This window comes from Lactuca serriola, chromosome 7 (assembly GCF_051521515.1).
Source record: "Lactuca serriola cultivar US96UC23 chromosome 7, Lser_US96UC23_V15, whole genome shotgun sequence".
NCBI lineage: Eukaryota > Viridiplantae > Streptophyta > Magnoliopsida > Asterales > Asteraceae > Lactuca > Lactuca serriola.
In genome coordinates this window covers 22,010,774-22,036,346 of record NC_136414.1, presented here as the reverse complement: position 1 = coordinate 22,036,346, position 25,573 = coordinate 22,010,774, and the positions used below count along the sequence as shown (strand labels likewise).

Below are 25,573 nucleotides of genomic sequence, written 5' to 3'. Positions count from 1 at the left end.
CCGAAATAGTACAACTTTTGCTCCAAATACCTTTCGCAAGAGTGATTATTGATATGATTGTTCTTCATTCATTGATTGGTTGATATATATATATATATATATATATATATATATATATATATATATATATATATATATATATATATATATATATATATATATATATATATATATGGAGTGACCTAATTATTGACAATGACTTTTGAATTTGTCTTATGCTTAAACTTATGTGAATTGAAAATGTCTAAGATAGTATTTAACTATTTATGTTTTAAAAAATAACTTCTTTAAATACAAATCGAATACTCAGTTTGTTATTTTTTTTAATTGATTTCGGCATTTCGCCATAAGATTAAGCAACCACAATAGAGGACTTATTTGTTATGATACTTTTTCATTATATATAAGCACCACCTCGTCAAATTTTATAAGCTCCATAATAAAATAGTTTTTTCATCAATTTATATTTGGGGCCTTAATTTATTTATGAGAGTCACCAATTTGTATTTATATTATTTAACTAGATTTCTTATAATATAGACCGTTGATTGTATATCTATAAGATCTATCATAACAATTGAAAAAGCTCTGACAAAAAACTTATGAATGTACAAGATTATTTTTTTTTTAAAAAAAAGTTATAAAACTATAGAAGTTCATATATCACGCAATAAAAGTTTAGTTCTTCTTTGGAGTATGGTTAAAAATCCAAATATATTCATTTTCCGGTCTAAACAATGACAAAAATAAAGAAAATTTCCCTTTTTATATTTGGGCTAACCATCGAATCCGGTTTGGCTCCAAACAGCATCTCGAACCCGGCTCATGTCCCGGCCTTTAAGGGTCCGACCTACACCCTCAAAAACCGACTTGGCAGCCGTTCTATGGCTCCGAGCTAAATACTCATGGGGTGGGACCATTTCCGAGTCATGTTCATCTGTCCCATCATCCGAGTCATGCATCGATTCAACCGAGTCAACTCGGTAAATCTTTGACCAGTCAGGCACGTTCACTGGTGCCGATGTGGCAACATGACTTGGAGACGCCAACCTGTCCCTGTCGTTCCGGAACTGGTGAATAATCCGCTGCGACGCCACCATATGCTTCACCGGCTGATCATCAAACGCCACGGAAAGCCCGCCGGCGGAACCAGGAGTCAGAACACAGGAACGACGGAGGCTCTTCGTGGAACCACCCTTAGGGGCGCGTGAGTACCAATCGCTATTGATGGAACGATGATCGCCACCGTTGTTTTCATTGTTAACCATTTCATCAACCATAGAGTACCAAACGTCATCTTCGCCGAGTTCTACACCGTCGTCCTCTGTGTTGCGGGTGTTTCCGCTGTATCCGTAGCTTCCCAGGAACCTTTCGCTCTGGCTGATTGTAAGTCTCCGGCCTTTCGCCATGGATCATAACAAGACAGCAGCTCCGGGGATCGGACTCTTGATTTTCTCGCGACCCAAGTGTAATTAATGAAGCGATATGATGATCATATAGAGTTGTATATATAAGGTTTGAATCAAGAAACAACATCCACTTGAATTTGAAGTGAATTTGGAGTGAATTTAGAGTGGATTTGATTTAAATAATGTTGAACTGGGACCGTCTATAGCACAAGTACATTATGGCGAGACTAGAAGACGAGGTTGTGAAAGTTAGAAAATGTTTGACAGAGACGGAGCGGTAATTCCACATTCCCCACTCTCAGTTGGACGCGAGTGGATTACACGTGTCAGAAACGGTTTATTCCTTGTAAATATTTTTACAGAGGCAAAACGATAATATCGGACAAACTTTAGACAAATTTACATAATGGGTCCCTTTTGTTTTTCAGATTCGCATGTTCCTGTCCCTAACCTCTTTTGGTTACATAGATGATCCTTGTGATTTTTAATTTTTTTTTTGTGTAGTTCGTGTCTGATCCATATAAAATTACTTTAGCCCTTTTCTATATGTTTTATAATTTTCCAAATGTAATTTTAATTAAAAACAAAAGATAAATAACCCTACCCCTAATAAAACATTACTGTCTCACTACTTCCATAATCATTTTTAACCTCGCCTCCATAGTCGATGGATTAACCTCAAATCCTCCCCTTACTCTCTCATACCCACCCAATGATTTTTCCCTTCCTTGTTGCATCCCCAAAATATGACCAAAAATTTTGTTTTAAACCATTTAATAAACCACAGTTATCAAAACTTTTCATCAAACATAAGTTAAAGTATTTCAAAACATTATCAGAGTGTCATATTAAAACATCAGAGTAAACATCACAGACTAAATCATCGTGGTGTGTGCAACCCAATCATCCCAAGCTCTTCCCTTTGCTACTAGAAGTACCTGAAACCAAAACTGAAAACCGTAAGCACGAAGCTTAGTGAGTCTTCCCAAACTACCATATACCATACACATAATCACATAACCACATACATTAGGCCTAGCCCGCTACCTCAGGCCCCGACCGGCATCGGACGAATCCAACATTAGGCCCCGCTCGGTATATAGATCTGTTTCTACCAGGCCTCATCTGTCTCAAGGCCCCGCCTGCTATACACATACAACCATATAATCATAATCATGCTAGTACATAACAGACAAACACAACACTATAATTGCTAGTCTCAAGGTCCCGCCTATCTTTGTAACGCCCGTAGATCAGGGTTAGTCAATTTAGAGACGATAAGCGTCAAAAATGACTTTTTGATAAAAGATTATTTAGAATGAATAATCTTAACTAAGTTGTAGTATATGTTATAAGGATTCCGTACATATAAAAAACGCCAAAATCCGAGTTATAACGAAGAAGTTATGACTTGTCGAAGTTTCGCGACAGAATCGGCACGACACAGCGCGACGTAAAAAGTGAATTTACGTTAGAGCGATATTTAGCTTTAGCAATCTAAATGAAAGTCGTAGAATACGTTAAACCGTGAGCGTTCATAAAAAGAACGTCCAAATCTGAGTTCGTATGAGGATGTTATGATTTTTCTAAGTTTCGACTTAGCAGTATGCAGCCCGAATACTCGATTTGAGACCGAGCAATTTTTAGCCGAAACAATCTAAACGAGAATCGAAGATCTCGTTAATTGTAGTGAAAAGATAAAAAGATAGGCGAAAACGGACGTCGGATGAAAAAGTTATGAATTTATAATGGAGTTTTCCTGTCTCGGCTTACTAAAAGAAAATAATAAAAATAAAGTCAAAATTAGCCAACAGAGTCTAAATGAAAGTTGTAGAGAGTAGTCTCACCTACGCGGGGATATATAGAACGTCGAAAACGGAGTTCGTATGAGGAAGATATGAATTTTTGAAGTTTATTAAATATTTTTGATATTAAATTTAAATATAAATTTTCGATATTATCCAAGGGGGGAGTCACCGGGCTTATCCAGGTTACGCCCAGTGTAACCTAAGATTACGCCCAACGTAAATGGTGAATCCAAACCCTATAAAAGGGAGTCGAGTGTAGCCGATTCATTTGCTCATTTCTCTTCTTTCTCTTGCGTTTTTGCATCGTTTTTCGTGTAAGAATTATCCCGAAGCCCCGAAGCAATACCCAAGGCCCCGATGTGACTTCGTACCTGTTGTGTAAACCTTGGTGACTATGAGACATAGTGCCTATTGTATGAACCCTGGTGACTATGTGACGTAGTGCCTGTTGTATAAACCGTGGTAGCAAATGGACGTTGTGCCAATTCCTTAGGTAAATCCTTAGGAATGAATGAATGGAGGATAGTGGATTCTTAGGGTAAACCCCTGACAAAATAAAGGAGATATGGGGATGGGTATTTGGGTTGATTGTTTGATAATTGAATATAATAAATGTATTATTGTGGGTTGAAAACCTTATATGCTCATCAGGCTCCCAAGCCTGACCCACTCAGTTTTCTTTGCATTACAGGTAATGACACAAGGGTATAAGTTGGTGGACTTGACGAGAGATTTGGATTATAGATCAGTAGTTATAAATAACTGTTGTAAGGTTTATTTTATATTGTTTATGCTTTTGGTGTGTATCGAACATGACATCCTAAGGTTTTATTATTTAATGAAAATACATTCTCTTCGAGAAACGTTTTTATCATATTTTATTTTGGGAACAAATTCTGCAACTCTTTTAATCAAAAGATTACTCTGATTTTATAAAACAAAGTATAAACAAATCGGTCTTTTCTGGCCATGAAATTGAGGATGTCACAATCTTGGGCGTCGCCCATATTCTGCTAATAATGAGATATGGAACCCCGTCCGGACTCTGCTAGTGATGAGATACGGGCCTTCGCCCATCCTCGCAACCCAACCAGGAACATACAAGTATCACAAATACAACAAATATAACTAACATGCATTCCTTGCTCGGATACCACCCGACATCAAACCGTAGTTCGGAAACATACATATAAACCTCTCTCGGGCCTCGCCCGACATCCGAACGTAATCTGGAAGCATATAAACTACATCGGGCTAACATCGGCATCGGATCTAAATAACATGGACCAACACCTTAAGAAATAAAAATTACAGGCACTAACTACGAAACAAATTAAGACGAAATATATAAATCTAGAAAACCACACAAACCATTTATGTAATTTTGTCCAAAATTTATGTGATTCAAGTTTGACAATGAATTAAATGTATTTGATTCAAGTTTGACAATGTATAAAAGTTTTATAGTTGTCTTTGTGATTTATAAAAAGTCCTGTATTCTTTTACGTTTGGGTTTTTGACTTTGGCCACAATAATTTCGTTTGTTGGCATGTTTTATCTTTATATATAAAATAAATTACAAAAGCTCTCTTTGTAATTTACGAAAAGGTACATATGCATTTTTTTTTTTTGCAAAATGTTTCATGTGTTTAAATATAGTATATTCTTTATTACATGTGTTTAAAAACTTAGAAAATGATCCCTATCTAATTTGCAAAACGGATATAAGTAGATTCCTGAAAACTTGAAATATATAGAGCCTTAGCTTGGTAAGTAGATAATTTTAAGAAAAGGGGAACTTAGAAGAGGAATGATCAAACCTAAATTTCTTTATTTGATGATTTAAGAAAACACAAACCAGTAAAAATGCCAAAAATATAAAAATAAAGTTATGATTTTATTAAAAAGCAAATAAAAACACTGTTCATGTATTAGTTGTGTTAGTATTTATAACTTCATTTACCGTATGCAGTCAACTTCTTATAAGAAACAACATGGACAACCTTTTTGAGTATGAACACATATCGACCTACAACAAGTTAAATGTATTCGGTAGAAAGTGATCGGGTAAAGCCTATTCATTTCACTTTGTGTGCTTTGTGACTTCCTTCAAAGTTTTGTAATTCTCATCAACACACACACACACACAACAAAAGACAATAGATAGATAGTATTGCCAACTAAGCTCATAAATAAATGGAGAAACCAAAATAGAAATGGATTTATTAAATCCTACAAAATAAAAAACACGTTAGGGTCATCATAATTCAAATAATAGAATGAGAGGTACCCAATTTGATAGGAGAAATTGTTGGTATAAGAAGGTGGTTAACGTTAATAGAGAAGGCAAAATAGGGGATGATAGTGGTCATGTGGTGTATATATGGTTGTAGAGATTGCCATCGACGGCGTACAGGTTGTTGAGGCATAATATGAGGGTGGTGGACAACTACGAATATAGTGTTGTGGTGGTGGTGAACGACAATGTATACGATCATGATGGTGATATGTTTTTTGGTTTCAACTATGAAGAAGAAAAAAGTAGAGGAGGGCATGACCGATCGAAAAGCAACATGGCAAGAGGCAAATGAGTTACTATCAATGACGTTTTTTACCTACTCGTATGGAAAAATACCATATGGAAACCAAAACTATTCACAAATTCGTTAGCTTTTTATTATATATAATAATTTAAGAATAAAAGTTATATGTTTGAGTTTTTTTCATAACGTTTGAGCATAAAATATTTATGAGACTCGATGAATTAGATTTTTAGTTTGATTAAGGAATTAATCAACAAGATGTTATTTATTTGATAATAAATTTTAATGGTTTTAAAAAAATTATTGGTTTTATAATTAATTGTTATGTCTTTAGAACATTATATCATATTTTTTTCGATTAACCAAATTCTTTTAACAAAAATAATTAGTTTCATTAAAAAATGGTATGGTTTTTGTTTTTTTATTTTGTTATTTTCTTCTAAGTATGTGATGAAAAAAAGTGAAATTAACCTAATAATTATTGGTTTTTTAATTCATTGGCATTCATCTCTCCCTTCTTTTCTTCCCTTATGGAATCGGTGCATTTCTTTATCTTCGCCAATCATCAATTCTCTTCTCTTTCCATGTCGTTGTGTGTGTAATCTCCACTAAAAAGCCTCAATTTGTCGACAATGCCCTACATATTCACTGTTAGAGTCCTTATTAACGCCTGAATTACTCTCCATCGCCTGAGTCGTCGACACCCTCGTAATTGATGCCCTATATCAATACAATATTCAAACTTACATGATTTAAGGGAAGAGATTTTCAATGCTTTGGTTTGGACAATGAGCATCTAAAATTGGTGACTTGCATCAGGACAAGATTCAAGTATAATGTTTGGTAAAACACCAAAATTAGATCCACTCTTTAGATTTTTTTTCCACTGTTCCACCACCTTGGCCATTTTTGATATCTTCATGAACTTCTTACACTTTTCTCTTTTACTTTTTTCCCTAGACAATGAGTTTTTTTTATTATTTTAAGACCTCGTATTTGTCTATGGATGGTCGTATATTCTTACAATTGTTGCTTATTTTGTAACACCTAATACATGTATTCGATCTTTTATGCTTTTGATTCAATTAAAGATGTAAAACCACAAAAAATTGATGGTCACAATGTGAGGAATGAAGCCTCACGACGTGACCATCGATGCAGAAACGTGTGTCCATCCTTGCGAGTCACGACGTGACGTATAGGTGGCCATGATATGACAGTAGGTTAACCCTAATTTTGTGTTTTGCGCTCTATTTAAGGGAGGTGAAGGGCTAGGGTTTGCATATCCTCAGCCTCCATCACCTCCCTCTTGCCCAAATCGAATTTAGCTCAATTATTGACCTTGAATATCCCTTTTGGTAGTTTATAGCTCCTTGTTGAAGAAGAAGGATCATTTGGTGCATTATATTGGCAAGAAAGTCTCATCCTCGCCACCTTATATTGTTTCTGGACCTTTGTAAGTCTTACAGCACTTGTCTTTCTCATTTAAGCATGCTAGATCTAAGTTTTATTCACTTTTATTTATGGTTGGGTTAGGTAGCATGCATGGGATCCATAAAGTTAGCAACTTTAAGGATCATTGAGGCCCTTTATTTAGCATAGGTCTTAGATATGAGGATTGGTGGTTTGGACTCCAAGCATGAGTTTTGATCTCATTTTCTCTTTATTTAACCTAGTTAGTGTTCAAGTAATGCATTGGACATGTATGACCAAAAAGCTATAATTTTTATGGTCCTCTAGGTTGGGGAAAACCTCCTGGAATGTTTGAAGGATTAGCTTAAGGGATTAAGAGCTTAATGCTATAAGCTGTTCAGATCAGGTCTCACAGCATGACGGGTTGTGTGTCACGTTGTGACAAGGGGTGCTTCCGCAGCTGTCTTGACCTAAATCCGCCACGACGTGATAATCAATTGAGGTTAACCTTAGTGTTGAATTTTGATTATGATTGAATTTTGGTTCAAAGTAGGGTTTTAGGGTGTAGACTGAGAGGGTACTTCTTTATTGTTGTTAGGTGTCTCATTGATCATGCCTATCCTGTATGTGAGAGTTGTGGTATTTTTAGTTGTTATTCGCAAGGTGAGTCTTCTCACTATAGTTACCTATGTGGTATATATGTATGTTGATCAGTTGAGTCTTAATTTATGTTTGTTGTTATATGTGAATTGAATTAAATTGTTGATAACTTTAGGATTGTTGAAAGCCCCTAGGATTGCTGATAACCCCTGAATCGTGTTGTTAATCCACCAGGCGTGTTGTTAGCTCATTGGGATTATTGATAATCCACAGGGTTGTTGATAACCCATAATTGTTTGTTATGATGTGTTGTATGGATATTTTGGGAAGGACTCACTAAGTTTCGTGCTTACAATTATGGATTAATGTGTTTCCAATGATCGTGAAAAGGCGAAGGCTTGAGTGTACACCTCGACTTGTAGATTTTTATGATTCAGCATTTTTATACTCTGATTGTGATGATTATATTTGATGTACCAAATATTTTATTGATTTGGTTTTTATGATATTTAGGATTTTTCTATATTAAAAATGAAAAATTTGTGGTAAAAATTAGGATGTTACATATTTTATTGGACTGTTTATAATCCAAGTTCACCAATTCGGTTGATCTTGATTGTAAATACTTATGATTGTTGATGATGTAATGCGTTATGCAAATAAATAATATTATACTTTACATAAGAAGAAAATTAAAGTTAGAAAGCAACACAACTTAGTAGACTTGTTTCAAGTTGGTACTATCAGGTCACCCTTTCTTCTATTTTTTTTTCTATCTTTTATGCAATTATGCAATTATAGCTTCTTAAGTATTTATCATATTTATATGTTACAAATTAAAAAGAAATGGTTTGCAACATAATTGTGTGTGTTTGATTATTTTATTTTATTTTAAATGAGTGGTAATGGTAATGGTGGAAAGTGCTAACGGTAGCGGGTGGTGGTGATAGATGGAAGAATGGAAAGGAAAGAGCTAACCATGGGCTTTTTTAATTTAATAACAATATAAAATGTAAATAAGAAAAAAGGTATATATATATATATATATATATATATTTTATAGGGACCATCAATGTAACAAAGAAAAAGTCAAGGACAAAATACACAAATGAATAAAGCCACATGGACCATTTATGTAATATAGAATTCGTTCAATCAATAGTGTGCAAATCAACATTTGGACTTTTCAAACATGTCAATATATTATACATGTCCCTGTTTCAAATGCATATTAATGCGTCAAATAGCGACAAAATAGAATGATCCCATGCATTAAATCAGTTGTGAACATTTTCTTTGTGTTAGTGACAATTAAAAAGAAGTATAAATTATTTTGTAAATTTATCTCTTCTAACAAGAATTAAAAACGTATAATTTGTTATTTTTTTGGAGAAATGAATATAATGTTTTTAAGGTTGGTCAATTGTCTATAAAATTATTTTGTTGTTTTATAAGGACACGAGGTCGGAAACAACCTGTTTTTTTAGTCATCGTGACCTATTTAGGAGGTTTCAGTGCCACATCTACAAAATTTGCCCCCATCAGCCATGACATGTGGGTTCTATGGATAGGAACAGTTCCAATTTATTGGTTTCTTAATAAAGCACGAGCGGACTCCGGTAATCTCTTCTAATCACGACTGTCTTTCGTGGTGAACAATCTTATCACAATATATCACCTCCGTCATCTACCCTTTCTTTCCTCCCAGTTATCAAAACTGAAAGTTGTAATCCTCGGCGAGCCTCTTGCCTTTGGTGATGATCTTATCTTACTCGGTCATGATTTCTCCCAAAAGGCCCACGTTTCATCTTTTGAACAGGTAATTTTCCTTCACTTTTTTATAAGAATCTCAAAATTCATGTTCATGGATACCATTTTAGTACTTAGAGATGTACACGAGATAAATCGAAGATCCAACTAGCTTTTGGTCTGACATAGCTTCCGATTTCTATAGGAAGAATAAGAAACGTGGTCAGTAGGTGTACTATGAGAATCTCGACATCAAAAAATGGTACATCAACATAGAGGTGAAAGTCATCGAAGAAAAAATCTAGTTCATCAATATCATTAGACTCAATAATCATCAAACCAAAATCATACTATTTAACTTTTCTAATTAAACCAATCTCCAAATGGCGTCCTGTTGTCCTGCATATATGGTCAATTACCATTTGAACCATGAACCACTTTCCCTTTAAAGATATCAATTATAGGTTTACCCAGGTTTGTGTAATTTATGACCTGTTTGATTCAAGCTGCAAGAAAGAAGAACAGGAAAAAACAGAGATCAAGAAAAACAATGGAGGGTTAATTTCGTCCAACTTTCCAATGGGACCTTTATTGAACTAAAAAACTCATCACGGTAAACATCAAACAAAGATCCTATGTATACAAGAAAAAACAAACAAGCTAATTGATTTTATCTCTAAATTGAAGGAAATGATAAAGCTAGGAAAAATCAAAAACATAAGGAAAAAAAAAAAGATAACTCTAACAATTGGATATTTCGGATTATTCCAACAGTATGAAGATTAAATGTAACATCCCAAATGTCATGGCAATTTATTTTTTCATTTTTATAAAAACAATTCCACAAAAACCATAGATAACCAACCATTGTTTTAAAATCAAATCCTTAAAATCAGAGTATTAAATAATCTCTCAAAACATAAATCAACAAGAGGATGTGTACGATCAAGTCTTCGCTTTGCCCCGATCATCTGATGTACCTGAAAACATTAAAATCAACAACTATAAGCCAAAGCTTAGTGAGTTCCCCTAAAATACCCCACACAACTATATATATATATATATATATATATATATATATATACACACACACACACACACACACACACACATAATGCATGCACACTGGACCTACATCATAACACTGGGTCGCCCCCGAGCCTACAACATAAAGTTTGACCGCTCTCGGGTTTGTTCGCCTACAACATAAAGTGGTACTGCCTCAACCCAACCATACCTTGTCGACATATGCAAATAAGAAACAATAGCCAACAAGTGCAAGTAATCATACAGATCTACCAAGTCTAACAGATCACAACAATATACCAACATCCTATACATAAGGACATATATTGCAGTACAAAGTATAGTGAGAAAACTCACATCGCAGACTAGAAGATAACAGTATTGATCACAGGTTTGGTAACCAGCTCTACAGGTCACCTATACAACAAACATGGACCAATCCTCAAACTACATCCCAAAACCCTAAGTTTGATCTAAAGTCGTGAGGAACGCTATGGACAGACTAATTCCTTAAACTCTTAATCCCTTAAGCCATGCAACCAAACCTTCTAGAAGGCCTTATCTACCTCAGAATACCATAAAATTGTAGCTTGTTAGACATTCATGTCCAATGCATGTCCCAAGCAAAAGCTAGGTCAAAATAAAGGGAAAATGAGCTCTAACCCCATGCAATAAGCCCAAAAATCACAAAAATTCCAAGTCTATGACAAAGGATATCAAAGGAGTCTTGAGAATTCATAAAGTTACCAACTTTATGAGATCTCAACACTTAAACCTCCGTGAATGATGAGAAAAATGAACCAAACACTAGATCTAATAAACTTGAACTAAAAAGGTAGGAACTTGAGGACTTTCAAGAGTCCTAATGCAACTCAAGATGATGATGGAGTGGATAGTAAGCTGAAATGATGCACCAAATGCATTCTCTTCTTCTTCAATGCTTCAAATCACCAAAAATGGAGCTCAAAGATCAATAATGGAAGATCAGGTTTTGAGGTGGGTGAAGGGAAGTGATGGAGGTTGAGTGTGAGAAAACCCTAGCCCTTACATCCCTTAAATAGGGTACAACCCCCGAAATTAGGGTTTTGTCTTGCAAGGGCTGTTACTTCATGACCCACATGTGGTCACACCGTAACAGCCCAAATGGGATGCCCGTTTCCTTGGGCACAGTCATGTCGTGACACACAAGTGCTCACATTGTGACCAAGGATTAAATCCTTAGAATTTAACTGATTGCTCTACAGAAAATCTTACCTAGAATTGGGTGTTATAATTCTCCCCCACTTAAACAAAATTTCGTACCCAAAATCCTCAGCTGCAAATAGATATGGGTAGTGCTCGTGCATCTCCGACTCGGGATCTCATGTCCACTCGGAACCCTTAAAATGTCGCCATTGAACCTTGAGTAGAGGTACCACCTTGTTGCACAAGGCCTTCGTCTTCCTATCTAGAATAGCAACCGACTCTCAATGCTCTTCAAACTGAATGTCATCTAACGGAACCACCGCGCATCATCAATTAAGCCCTTCCAAAGCTGAGAGACATTGAAGGTGCTATGAATCTGACTAGTCAGAGTTCCTTATGTAAATCCAACCAATAGGTCACCTTGTGTATCCTGACCACTACTTGAAAAGGCCCGATAAATTGGGGGTCAACTTTCCCCTACTTCTTGAAGTGTATAACACCCTTCAATGGTGATACCTTCAGTAGGACCATATCCACAACCTTAAACTCCAACTCAGACCATCGTCTATCAACCTAACTCTTCTGTCAGCTTTGTGATGTATGCAACCTCTGCTTGATCCTTTGGATAAGTTTTTTCGTTTGGAGAACCACCCCATTCCTCCCTATGACCCTATGGCTGAGATCTCCCCATCAAACTGGAGTTCGACACTTCCTCCTATATAGAAGCTCGTACAGAGGTGCACCAATGTTGGAATGATAGTTATGGCTGTAAGAAAACTCATATAGGGAAAGGTAGGAATCCTAACTCCCACTGTAGTTAATGAGACAATCCTTCAACATATCCTCGATCATCTGAATAGTCTGCTTACTCTGACCATCTACCAGAGGGTGATAAGCAGTGCTAAAGTGTAGTCTTGTACCTAACTCCTCATGAAACCTATGCCAAAACGAGAAGTAAGTGCATATCACGGTCGGATACGATGGACAGTGGTACACTGTGGCAAGCAACGATCTCGCGTACATAAACGTCACCCAATTTCTCAGTTTAATAACTCTCCTGAATGGAAAGAAAATAGGCACTCTTGGTTAGGCGCTCAACAATAACACATACAAAATCAAATCCCTTGTCTTTCCTTGGAGATTTGGTGATGAAATACATGATGATCTACTTCTATTTCCACATAGGAACCTCCATGGGCTGCAATTTTCCATGTGGTCTTTGGTGCTCTACCTTGACCATCCGGCAGGTCAAGCATCTCTCCACATACCAAACTATATATCGCTTCATGCTTGGCCACTAATAACTAAATCTCAAGTCTCGATACATCTTCGTGGTTGCAGGGTGAATTGAGAACCTGCACTTGTGTGCCTAATCTATCAATGTCTGCCAAACCCCATCAGAAGCAGGAACCCAAACCCATCCACATTAGGTCATAAGCCCACGAATATCGATGGAAAATCTGCTAATATGGCCCCTGATCTTCTCCTTTTTCCAATTTTCGCTCTTGATTCCCTTGGCTTGAGCCTTCCTAATCAAATCCAAAAGTGGTGAGTGGATGGTCATCCTCAAATAGAGTCCCCGAACAGGAGAACTAGACGCCTTGCGGCTCAAAGTGTTGGGATCACGTTGACCTTCCCTGTATGATAAAGAATCTTGTAGTCATAGTCCTTGACCATCTCAAGCCACTTGTGTTGCCTCATGTTTAGATTCAGCTAATCCATTAGATATCTTAAGCTCTTGTGAACGATGTAGATGGTACAACGGACCCCATAAAGATAGTGTCGCTAAATTTTTGGGGAAAACACCACACTTCCCAACTCCAAGTCATGTGTCAGATACCTAACCACATGAGGCTTCAGCTTCCTGGATGCATATGCAATGACCTTACCCCGCTGCATAAGCACCGCCCCCCAAACCCGTGATCGAAGCATCAAAAAATCATAGACACCCTCAGGAAGGGTCAATATTGAGGCCTCAAATAACTTCTGTCTCAGAGTCTCAAATGTGGTATGCTACTCAGGCCCCCAACAGAAACTCACATTCTTCCAACGTCATTTTCAAGCCCGTTGATGCTAAGGCCAAACCTGACTTCATCTCTCTTACTTGGGTTTGTTTTCTTTAATATCCTTTCTCCTTGGGCTTGACATACCATTTTTCTGGAATCGTCTCTAAGTTCTTCGAAGTTACAAAGATTTCTTATATCCAGACTATACATGTGACCCGGAGGATCTTTTCTTGGATTGATCGATTGAATCAATCTAAGGATCTAGACACGTGTTTATCTGAGTTGGCCCATGTTTACGACCTTGAAACTTTTGGGAATTCCCGTTTCCTGCTCAAAGTCAAAACCAATAAATCACATCTTACTTTGAAATTGAAATAAAACGATGGTGCCTGGAAAGAAAAGTTTTTCATTGTGAAACGCGAGTCCATCTCCAATGGTGATATCCTGCCAATGTAATGGGTTTAAAAGGACCTTGGAATGCACAACTTCTTATTTTGTTTGATTTCATGCAGCGACTAACTTCGAGGATCTTGCTCTTGCTAGTAAGGACACTAAGGAGAAGATTGAGAATTTTCTTGCCTTGCTAGAAATTGAAAGAACCTTCAAATCTAAGCATCCCGACTTTCATGTGCAAGATTGAGGGAACTGCTTCAGGTTGTCAAAATTGAGGAGACGATTCCTTAGGGGTCTCGTGTTGTCAAAATTGAAGATATTGGGTTGCAAGATCGAGGGGACTGCTTCATGTGTTTTGTGGATTTCTGCCCTCATTCCTTCCATCTCCTTGAGTATTGCCTTGTTGTCTTCCTATTGGTGATTTACTTGTTGGGTCAATATCTTCATCATAGAGAAGAGTTCGTTGTTGTAAATCAACACAAGAGGATCCTAGAGCCCCCCATATCCTAGACCTCCATGGCCGGTACTCAGAGAGATATTCTTCTTAGAGGTTTCAGGAGCTTTCTTTTGACCTGGAAGTCGACTAGGAGGTGGGGGGAATTTTTAGAAGAAAATAGAGGAAGAAGATAGAGTTGATTGTGTAGACATAGTTTTTGAGAATTGTGAACAGCACAGACCCATGGTGGGTGCCACATTGTTTTGGTCAAAAATCAATCAAATGGATATCAACCAAAGTGTATGAGAGGTTGTGGTTTTCTAGCTAAAATAAGTATTGAATTGAGTTCAAAAGGATACAAGTGGTTTTCAAGGAAATCCCTTTATCCTTGTTAGGATCTCCGACATAAAACCTTGGGAGGTGATAATGATCACCTGCCTTGTTTGGTCTTATTGATTTAAATGCAAATTACATGGATGATGATAAAAATATGAGTACAAGTATTTGTGTAGCTCTAGGTGCGTAAGGTGTACAAAGATTATGTCCGTTGTGTGTGTTTTACACGTGTGTGTGTGTGTGTGTGTGTGTATATATATATATATATATATATATATATATATAGTCTAGGTTAAGTAACTAAAAGTCTGATATTTTCGGGATCCCGTTGAACTAGTATTTTCATGTGATTTGACTTGGTATATCCGGGTCTTAAGCTTGATTGAAGAGATTCTTCAGATTTGATGAGTCTTCTGTTGACCATTTTCACGTGTGAATAATAGACAAGAAATATATCCGTTAATTTAATTAGGAAATAATAATGGTGATGGCCAGCATCCTGATGTATGTTTTGGGATCCTAAGACTCCTTTAAGATCCGGGATCCTAGAGAGGTTTAAGGATCTTGACCCCGAACATATGTGACAAGGATTTCGTACATATAGAGAACGTTCAAACCTGACTTCATACGAGGAAGTTATGATTTTTTTAATATTTTAGTGTAGCAGTATACAGCTCACAAACCGGAATTGAAATCAGCCAATTGTTAGGAAAAACAATTTACACAAGAGTTGAAGATCTCTTCAACACTTATTCGTCGATATAAAGACCGTCGAGAACAAATATTGTATGATAAACTTATGATTTTTTAACAGATTTTAACCATGTTAAAAATATAACTTTAAAATTAAATCCAAAATTAGTTGAAGGGGTCTAAGTAAAAGTTGTAGATCTTGTTCATAGCTATGTGTGGATATAAACCCCGCCAAAAACAGAGCTCGTACAGAAAAAATATGATATTTCTAAGAAATCATAAATTTTCGCGGGCAGCCGGGTGCCCAGACAATAGGCACAACGTGCACTGACAGGCCTCCAGGCTTGTGTAACGTCCCGAAATTATAAGGTAAAATTTTCATTTTTAATTCAACCAAAACATTAATTATCTTGAAGTCAACATTCAATATCCTTTTTCTAAATATTCGAAAGTACTTTATGAGAAAATAGTTATCAGAGTACAATCCCAAAATCATGACAATACGGAGACATGGGTGGATGCGCTGCGATCAAGTCAGGCCCTTCCCTTTCGATCCGGACGTACCTGAAACCATAACCATAAAAACCATAATCACAAAGCTTAGTGAGTTCCCCAAAATACCACATACTAGTCAAGCATACCGCCAAGCTTATCTGGGTGCTTGCCTACCCCTGCGGTCAATTTCAACCGAATACTATCAAGCATATTTGGGTGCTTGCTTACCCCTTCGGTCTATTTCAACCGGATACAATCAAGTATATATGGGTGCTTGCAATCCCCTTCTGTCTATTTCAACCGGATACTATCAAGCATATTTGGGTGCTTGTAATCCCCTTTGGCCTATTTCAACCGAACACCAGGTCTATTTCACCCCTACTACTACCACATAATATCATAACAAAATCACAAAATCATCAAAGCAAAGATAAGCATAATTGGTAATTGTCACAAAGACAATCATCACACTACATCATAAACTAGTGGGTCGGCATTGGTGCCTTCGACTCACGGATACTGTAAAGGAAGACTCACTTCAAGCCGCTAATAACCAACTAACTGCTCGGCTCGCTGAACCGGATACTATCGCACCAACTAACAATAAATACAACTTTAATTAATATTTAATCCGTATCCGAGGCCCAATCCATAATCCAACTTCCTAAAGGGTAAAAGACAATTTTACCCTTTTCTTACTTGGCCCAAAACGAATGCCAACCCATTCGCTCAAAAATCCCAATTCCTAAAAGGCATCCCAAGGCCCATTATGGCCCAAAACAGCCCATCTTCCTAGTTGGGCCCTAAAAACCATCATGGACCTAATTCCAAGAAAACCCTTAGCCAAATCACAACCTAAAATCAGAAGTCCAATGGCCCAACAAGGTCCAGACCTTACAAGGCCCAAAATGTCCATTCTGGGGAGTACGCCTTGCATACCAGAGATGTACGACCTACGTACTCATCCATGAAGCACAACATACAAGCGATTGATGTAGAATTCTAGCATTTTTGTTGAGCTTACCCCCACATACGCCCAACGTACTCGTCAGGGACCCAAAAATCAACATTATGCTCTTAATGGTTAAGACAATGACTTCCAAACTCAGATATAACCATAATGAGATGTCTTAACACGTAAAGTTGGCAACTTTACCCATTTTCATGGATTAATGGGACCAATACCTTAAATACAATCCATAAAAAGTACCCAAACTCATGTATGGTCCAACACAACTCATCAAGATGAATTTTTATGGACAAGGCACCTCACAATTGCCAAGATCCAACATTCTAAACTCACGGAGTAGCTCATACTCACATGGATGACTCTAAGGACCAAAATGAACCCAAAACATCCTTTAAACGAGATCTAACACCTAGAGTCATCAAGTTAGAAACTTTATACCTTCAAAAGATAGATCAAGGTGTCCAAAGGCTGGATCCAAAAGCTCCAAGAAATCCCACACTTCTCCAAGAAGCTCCTTCTTCTTTAATGATCACCAAAAATCATGAAAACACTCCAAAAACTCAAGAACCACACCAATGGAGGCTAGGATTTGATTCTAGGGTTTAAAGGGATGGAGGATGAAGATAATAGGGTTTGGAGTTGAGTTAATGAGCCTATATAGGGTCCAAGACCCTAATTTAGGGTTTAGGTGACGGGCACCCCTTTCAGGCCTATATAAACCCTTGAAAATCAGCATACTTCTCACACCTTTCCACTCAATCCCTATGGAACTCTCTCGAACCCTTTATCCCTTTTCGCCCGAGCTCCTGACTCCTTCAACAAAGCACTACACTGTCAGACAGCTGATGAATAGATGATCTCAGATCATAATTCTACCCGTATAAGCCTCGGTTTTCATCATAATACTATGTAAGTTAAGCTACACGTATTTTATTCAAGTGTAACTTTTAATTTTAGTCATAGTCCTTATTATATACATATAATTAAGATTACAGTGATTCCAAGTCATTATACTGATTGATCTACTTATGAGGATGATGTCTAGGCTGGATTTAGTTAGGTGTTTAAAGTGGGATTTCTAAATAGTATACTTTGTATACCAAATTGACCCCACCTTCAATATGATCATACCTATTTGTTCCTTAGTTGATAGATCTTGATGTAGACAATGGGATTAGTGAGGAATCTAGACTATCATTAGTCGCATGAAATGTAAGACTAAAACTTAGTAATGTGAACCTAGGTCTCGTTAGAGGAAAAGATAAAGCACCAAGGCGAAGCTCTACCGAAATCGCTAGTCATTTACCTAATGTAAGTCCCTAATTTGCCTGTGTATCAATCAGATCCGTTTGATGGTGCGGAATCCCAATCAAATGGATGATGTCAGATCAAATAGAAGAGAAGAAGAAGATGATGATGATGAATCTCAATGTATTAATGAATAGAACGATGATCCGGATACAAGAGATTCACACACACTAACACACTATAGTTATTCTCTCTCTCTGGCCGTAAACTCTCTTCGTGTTCATCAATCAGTACTCCTCACCCTAACACCTATATATATACATGGAGAATATGGGCCGTATAACATGGGTCGTAAATCGGTTTACGGCCGTAAACACCAAGTTGTTTACGGTCCAAGACACAAAAATACATTTTTTTAGAAAAGTAAAGTATAAACCATATTTTTGACCCAACAATCTCCCCCTTGGTTTATAGCTTTCTTTTCTTTTCTTAAATGACCCAACAAGCTCCCCCTAAAATGTAGCTGGCCTTTTTTGATAATCTTCATTAGGAACTTGGCTTCAACATTAATCTTCAGATTCTTCACGACTTCAAGATGAACTTGATGAATCTTCAATGAATGACTTCATCTTGAGCGGTTGGGCTTTTCTTCAGAATTTGGCATTGAACGCACGTTGGGTGAGGAGGCTTGACGTACTGATTCTTGAAAGATAGTGCTTTCAGCTTGAGAATCTTCAGAGAGAACATCAGAGAGAACAAATCTTCTGGATCACTTCAGCAGGTACAAAGATAGCATCAGACTGATTGAGGAGGCTTCAATGCAATCCGTCACATATTCTTTATTTTTAGCTTCAGCTTGCTTCTGGGGTTGAAGGATGGAATCTCGAAAGAATAATCTTCATTTCTTGGTCCTTCGAATGCGAATTCTTCGATGCTCACGGACGAGGCTTTGGCTCAGAAATCTTCAACACAAACTCCATGAGTCTTATCTATACCTGAAATCACTTTTCAAAACAAAACAAAACCAAAAGAAAACTTAGCACACAAATTAAAACAGAAACAAAAATATTTTTGGATTTTTCATATTTTCTGAAAAAGAAATAAAGCAGAAATAACACTATTTTTTTTTTAAATTTAATTTTCTGATTTTTTTTATAATTCTCCCCTAATATTTAAATTAGAAGAAACTATGAACAAATTTAACAAAAACAAAATGATATCTAACTTTAAGAATGATTTGGGATCAAAGTTGTTAAACAGCCTTAATCCACTTGTCGGTACCTTTCATATTCGCATCTTTGTCTGGTCGATCGTCGATATTGTTGTCCACTTAAAGACGAAAAATTGTGACAAATTTAGGACATACTATTTGTTACAAGACAAGATGAACTTAAGTTCCTAGATATTATATCTGATCCTAAGTTCCTAGATACTATATCTTAAGGACCATTCAGCTGACGACGACCAGGGATATTGTTGTCCACCTAAATTGAGCAGCGAGATCTATAGACAGTCTTTGAGTGTTCAATTTTAATTGTACTGGAACGTGTTTCCCGCTTCCTGATATGCCCCAGCCATCAAGAACTTCCAGAGTACTCCTTACACCAGGTGAGCAGACAACCATTCAGAGAGAGGATAGATTCAGAATTCTATTACTTATTACTTATTACTTCAGAGGGGTTGAGAAGTAGAAGGTTGCATATGTTGTGTACCAGGTCGGATTAGAAGTCACGCAAAGGAGACAGCATATGGCTAATAGATAAGAGGTATTTCACATATATAACATGCAGAGAAATAGAGTTGCATATGTTGTGTACCAGGTCGGATTGGAAGTCACGCAAAGGAGACAACATATGACTAACAGACGGAAAGAAAGAAAATGATATTCTACAGACCTAATTTATCGGAATTTACCAGTTGCCCCATCCAACCGGAATTAAGGACAAAGTCCGCACATCGAGGAAAAGTTAAACCACGGTTCCAAGTACGGGTTCAATTAACGTGACAAGTAGATTCCCATATATATCTCCCTGTTCAACCTCTGAGCGTCGTATTGTCAGGCTGAACGTATCTAACTAGGTCAAGATTTGTCAAGTCTATAAATTTCCTAAGTTCAACTCTGCCTAGTCAAGTCTATTTAGAATCTTTCGTGCCTACCGACGCATCAAACCATAGCATAGACCCTTCAACTTTGGGTACGTTACGCAGACTCAGGTTGCTTGTTATCACTTCCCAAAACATCTCCCACAAGCACATTTCATAACCAACATATTTTTTTGATTTTCTGATTTTCTAATGTTTTTGGATTTTTTTTTTAATTTTTTAATTTTTGTTTTGTTTTTATTCCCCCCCCCCCCTCCCCCCCTAAATTTGTGCATAGGAAAGAAACGAAAGTAAATGCGCAAATTTAAACTATCCTAAAACAAAAATTAGTCTTTAAAGCAAATCAGCTTAAGAAAAACTCAGGAATATAGAGAAGAAAACGCAAACTGTAATTCACCGATTGAATCTGCATTCAGAAGGTCTGAGAACAGCAAGCATAATCTCAGAACAGATCCGAAAATTCTTCATATCATTAAGCACTAACCCCATTTGTGATCTCTTCCTTTCTTCCTTTCCCGCAAAAGGACACATACTCTCAAACAAAGGTCTGAATGTTGTACAGTTGAGAGATGTCCCCTATCATGTGCCTGGAACAGCCACTACTAACAAACCAAAGTCTAATGATATGCCTCCATAGCTACTCCGACACAGAGCGGGATTAATTGGTCTTTGGAACCCAGTCCATTTTGAAACTGGGTCGACCTTTGTCATCAATGCAGTGTACTATCTCCCATGACGTATCCTGCTTATCAGAAACAAAGACGATGAAATATTAGAGTCATTAGAAGATTTGGGAGTTTTCACCTTTGGTACCCATCTGTAGTTGGGTTTAACCCATTTCTTTTTCGATCCGATGGGTGGCTCAATACTTGCTTTTGATCTTGATGTCGGCCTTTGAGATGACTTTGATTTTGGCTTTACAGGAGCATATCTTGGATTTGGCTTCTTGACCGACATTCCCTTCTTGCCCTTTGGATTTTGATTCTTGTCCTTCGGGGTTTGATTCTTGCTCTTCTGCGCATTCCAGTCATCATTTTCTGAACGTGACCTTGAGGGGTTTCTTTTGAAGTATCTCCCTCTTGGCGCGTTCTGCCAGCCTTGTGCATAGTAAGGAACGTATGCGCGATTTGAACAGTTTCGGGCAATGTGTCCAGGTGTACCACAGTGAAAACATGTCTTTTTCTTTACTGTAAAGTTATTTCTTCCTGCCCCTGGTGGCGTATCCTTGCCTTGTCTCTTGTTGTTCCCACATGCACACTTGCCACAAGAACTCTGTTGCGCTGGAATTGGTGGCATGTATTTCTCAACAACAGGTTGATCAGAAACAGATGAGTTTGAAGCAACAGATTCAGAGTTCAAGGAGATTTTGGTTTGTTCAGTAGTGCTCTCCTTGTTCTCATCTTCTGCTACCTTACCTGCACATGAAGTAGAAACATTAGTATTTTCAACATTAATAACTCCTCCTGACACAAATCCAACTCGTTTGCCATATCGAAGATGTGGCTCCCTGTCAGTTTCGTCCTATGTCATAGGGATGGATGTGTAGTTATGATTATAAGGAGGAGGTACACTATCATACCCTAGACCCTTGTTTTGATTTTCTTTGAATTTTAATTGGGTTTCATAAAGGACTCGACTGTCTGACTTGACGCAGTATAATTTTTGAAACTGACATCTGTTTTTCCACACAATTTTTAAAGCGTCAAGTTCTTCAGTTACAGCAACAAGTTGTCTCTTAATATAATCATAATTTTCACACTTGTTGCTATACTCTTCCTGAAGCTTCCTAAAGTCATTGGTTTTTGCTTCTAATTCATCCTTCAGGGGTTTCTGTCCTTTCCTGAGTTGATATCTTTCATATCTCAGGTCCTCAACTTCTCTTTTTAATAAATCAATTTGTTCCCGAAGAAATTTAATTGTAGCTTCACAAGCTGGAGTACATGTAATTGCAGTGACCGGAATGTTTTCAGAACTCATTGTTTCTCTACACTTCAAAGTATCAAGTTCTTGAATTACATCAGCAAGACTAAGAGGATTGAGATCTTTTGTCTTCTTGATGATAGCCACGTTCATATCCCACGATTTCGGAAGTGAATTCAGTAGCCTTTTGTTTATCTCAAACTTAGACAAGAATATCTCACCTATATTCATCTCAGTAGTAAGTGTAGTAAATCGCTGCAACTGAGTTTCGAGGGTTTCTCCAGGGATATAATCGAACATGTTGAAGTTTTGTCTTAACATCTCCTGACGACTCTCTTTCATGTTTTCAATTCCCTCGTAAACTTAAAAAACTATTAAAAACACAACTAGAAGCTAAAATAAAACTTAAAAGTCAAACCCTTTTATTATAAACCTCAAAAGTCAACCTTAAAAGTCAAATTTAAAAAAGTTAAACTCTAAAGTCAAACTTGAAAAAGTCAAACTTAAAAGTCAAACCGAAAAGCTAGATTTGAAAATTTAAAAGTCAAACGAGAAAGTCAAAGTTTAAAGTCAATGGTCAAACTTGGAAGTCAAAGTCAAAATTTAAGGTCAAAAGTTAAAAAAAAATAAAAAAAAATTAAAATATAATTTTATTTATTAATTTTAATTTAATTTACTTATTTATTTATTTATTATTATTTTTTTTATTTTGGATGAAAAAGGAATTTAAAATTAAAAGGAATTGAATTTTGGGGTTAAAAGTGCCAACTTTCGAAATTTAAATGCGAAAATGAGAGGTTTTGAATGAAAAACGGAAGGAAAGAAGCATGTGGCAATGTAGATCCATTGGTAAGTCGTTGGTCTTCTATGTGGGAGACCCAGGTTCGAATCTCGGCACCCGCCAAAAACACTTCGCGTCCCTTTTTTTAAGTGTATGCGTGCGAACTTCGGACCCTGATCGAAGTCTCGCACACGTTGCTGACCGAGGCTAACCGTGAACGCGAAGGACGTGAACTCCGAGGCCGTGAACTCCTCAGAAACCCTAGCTGCTGACCGCCACCCCCTCGCAGGTTACGACCAAAAACAATGATTTTTACTCCAAAACTCGATCAAAAACCCTTTTTTATGAAAAACACGAAGAACAAACCCCCCTTATTTTTTAGAGATCTATCCAAAAACGCAAGAATATTTCGAAAATAAGATCAAATAATGCTCCAAATCTGCCAAAATTGACTCATACAACCAAGCTCTGATACCAATTGTAAGTCCCTAATTTGCTTGTATATCAATCAGATCCGTTTGATGGTGCGGAATCCCAATCAGACGGATGATGTCAGATCAAATAAAAGAGAAGGAGAAGAAGATGATGATGAATCTCACTGTATTAATGAATAGAATGATGATCCGGATACAACAGATTCACACACACACTAACACACTATAGTTCTTCTCTCTCTGGCCGTAAACTCTCTTCGTGTTCATCAATCTGTTCCTCACACCCTAACACCTATATTTATACAAGGGGAGCATGGGTTTGGTGGACATGGGCCGTAAATGGGTTTACGGCCATAAACTCAACCGTAAACATGACCGTAAACTCCAACAATGTTACAGAAAAATATAATTGCCCAGAAAAGCAAAGTATAAACCATATTTTGACCCTACATGAGGACATGCTCCAGGCATGTGTGATAGATTTTGGTGGGAGTTGGGTTACTTATCTTCCATTGATTAAGTTCTCCTACAACAATAGTTACCATGCCATCCTTGATCAATCTCCCTTCGAGATGCTTTACGAGAGGAAATATCGGACCCCAGTTTGTTGGGGTGAGGTCGGGCATCGGGTTATGGGGAGTATTGAAGTAGTAGTCAAGACCACCGAGTTGATACATTAGGTGTGTCGACGGCTGCAGACCATGTAAAGCCGTCATAAGAGCTATATTGACCGCCGACGTTTAAACCTCGAGTTTTAGGTTGGAGACTTGGTGCTTCAGAAGGTGTCACCTTGGAAATGTTTCATTCGGTTCAGGAAGCGGGGTAAGTTGGGCTCCAAGTACATTTATCCCTTCAAGATTGTTACTCGAGTAGGCAAGGTTGCATATTGATTGGATCTATCGGATGAACTTAGCCATATTCACAACATTTTCCATGTCTCTCATCTACGAAAGTGTTTAGCTGATGATTCTGCAGTGGTTCCTCTGGATGACATTCAGGTTGATGAGTGCCTGAATTATATAGAGAGACTGATTGTGATTGTTAACAAGAAGATGAAGACCTTGTACAACAAGTTAGTGGGATTAGTGAAGGTGCAATGTTAGCATCCGAAGGGTTCTAAGTGGATATGGGAACCCGATGAAGAAATGAAAAAGCATTATCCATATTTGCTTGCGGCAGCAGACTTCGAGGACATAGTCTAATTCAAGTGTGGGAGTGTTGTAACATCCGGATCCTCGAGGTATGAAATTCTAAGTAAATTATATGATTTGAGTAGGTCACAACGTGAGGGATTCACCATCACGTCGTGACATGGCCGTGTTATGTGGGGTGGTCATTTTTTGTGTCACAACGTGACCATATATTGGTCACGACGTGGCAACCACTTGGAGACCAAAAACCCTAATTTTTAGGTATTTAAAGGAATATGGGGGCTAGGGTTTGCTCACCCTCAGCCTCCCTCACTTCCAAGCCTTAGAAAACCCTAATCATAATCCCTCTAGGTGATTATTGGCCTTTTGGTGCACTTGGTAGCTTAAAGGTGAAGAAGAATAAGAATAAGAAAAAAAAAGGTTTTCTAGTAGTGGACCTAGCAAGGAAACCTTATCATCTTCATCTTATTTTGGATATTTGTAGGTGTCCAAGACTCAAACTTTATTGTCTTAAGTTGTTAGAACTAGGTTTTTGTCCCATTTTCTTCTTGTTTGAGCAAGCTTGAATGAAAGGGTCCATAAAGTTAACAACTTTATGGATTGTAGGGGTCTCTTAAGTATTATTTAGTTCAGATCTAGAAGTTGGGTGAGTATTGGACCCATGCATTCAAGTTTTGGTGATGTTTCTTCACTTTTGACAAATGAGATCTAGATCCATTTAGAGCATGTTTGGATAAAAAACACTAACCTTTAGATGTCCTAGGACGTTAGAAATCTTTCTGGAAGGATTAGTGGGGTGGCTTGATGGATTGAGAGTTGAATCCATTAAGCCATGAAAAACCCGTTCTCGCCACGTGACGATCTCCTCGTCACG

The 25,573-nt window shown here is 37.3% G+C and overlaps 1 pseudogene; it reads right to left on the bottom strand.

The window, feature by feature from the left end:
- Positions 1-697: 697 nt before the first annotated feature.
- LOC145063523 (protein S40-5 pseudogene) lies at positions 698-1,492 on the bottom strand (annotated as a pseudogene).
- Positions 1,493-25,573: the final 24,081 nt, after the last annotated feature.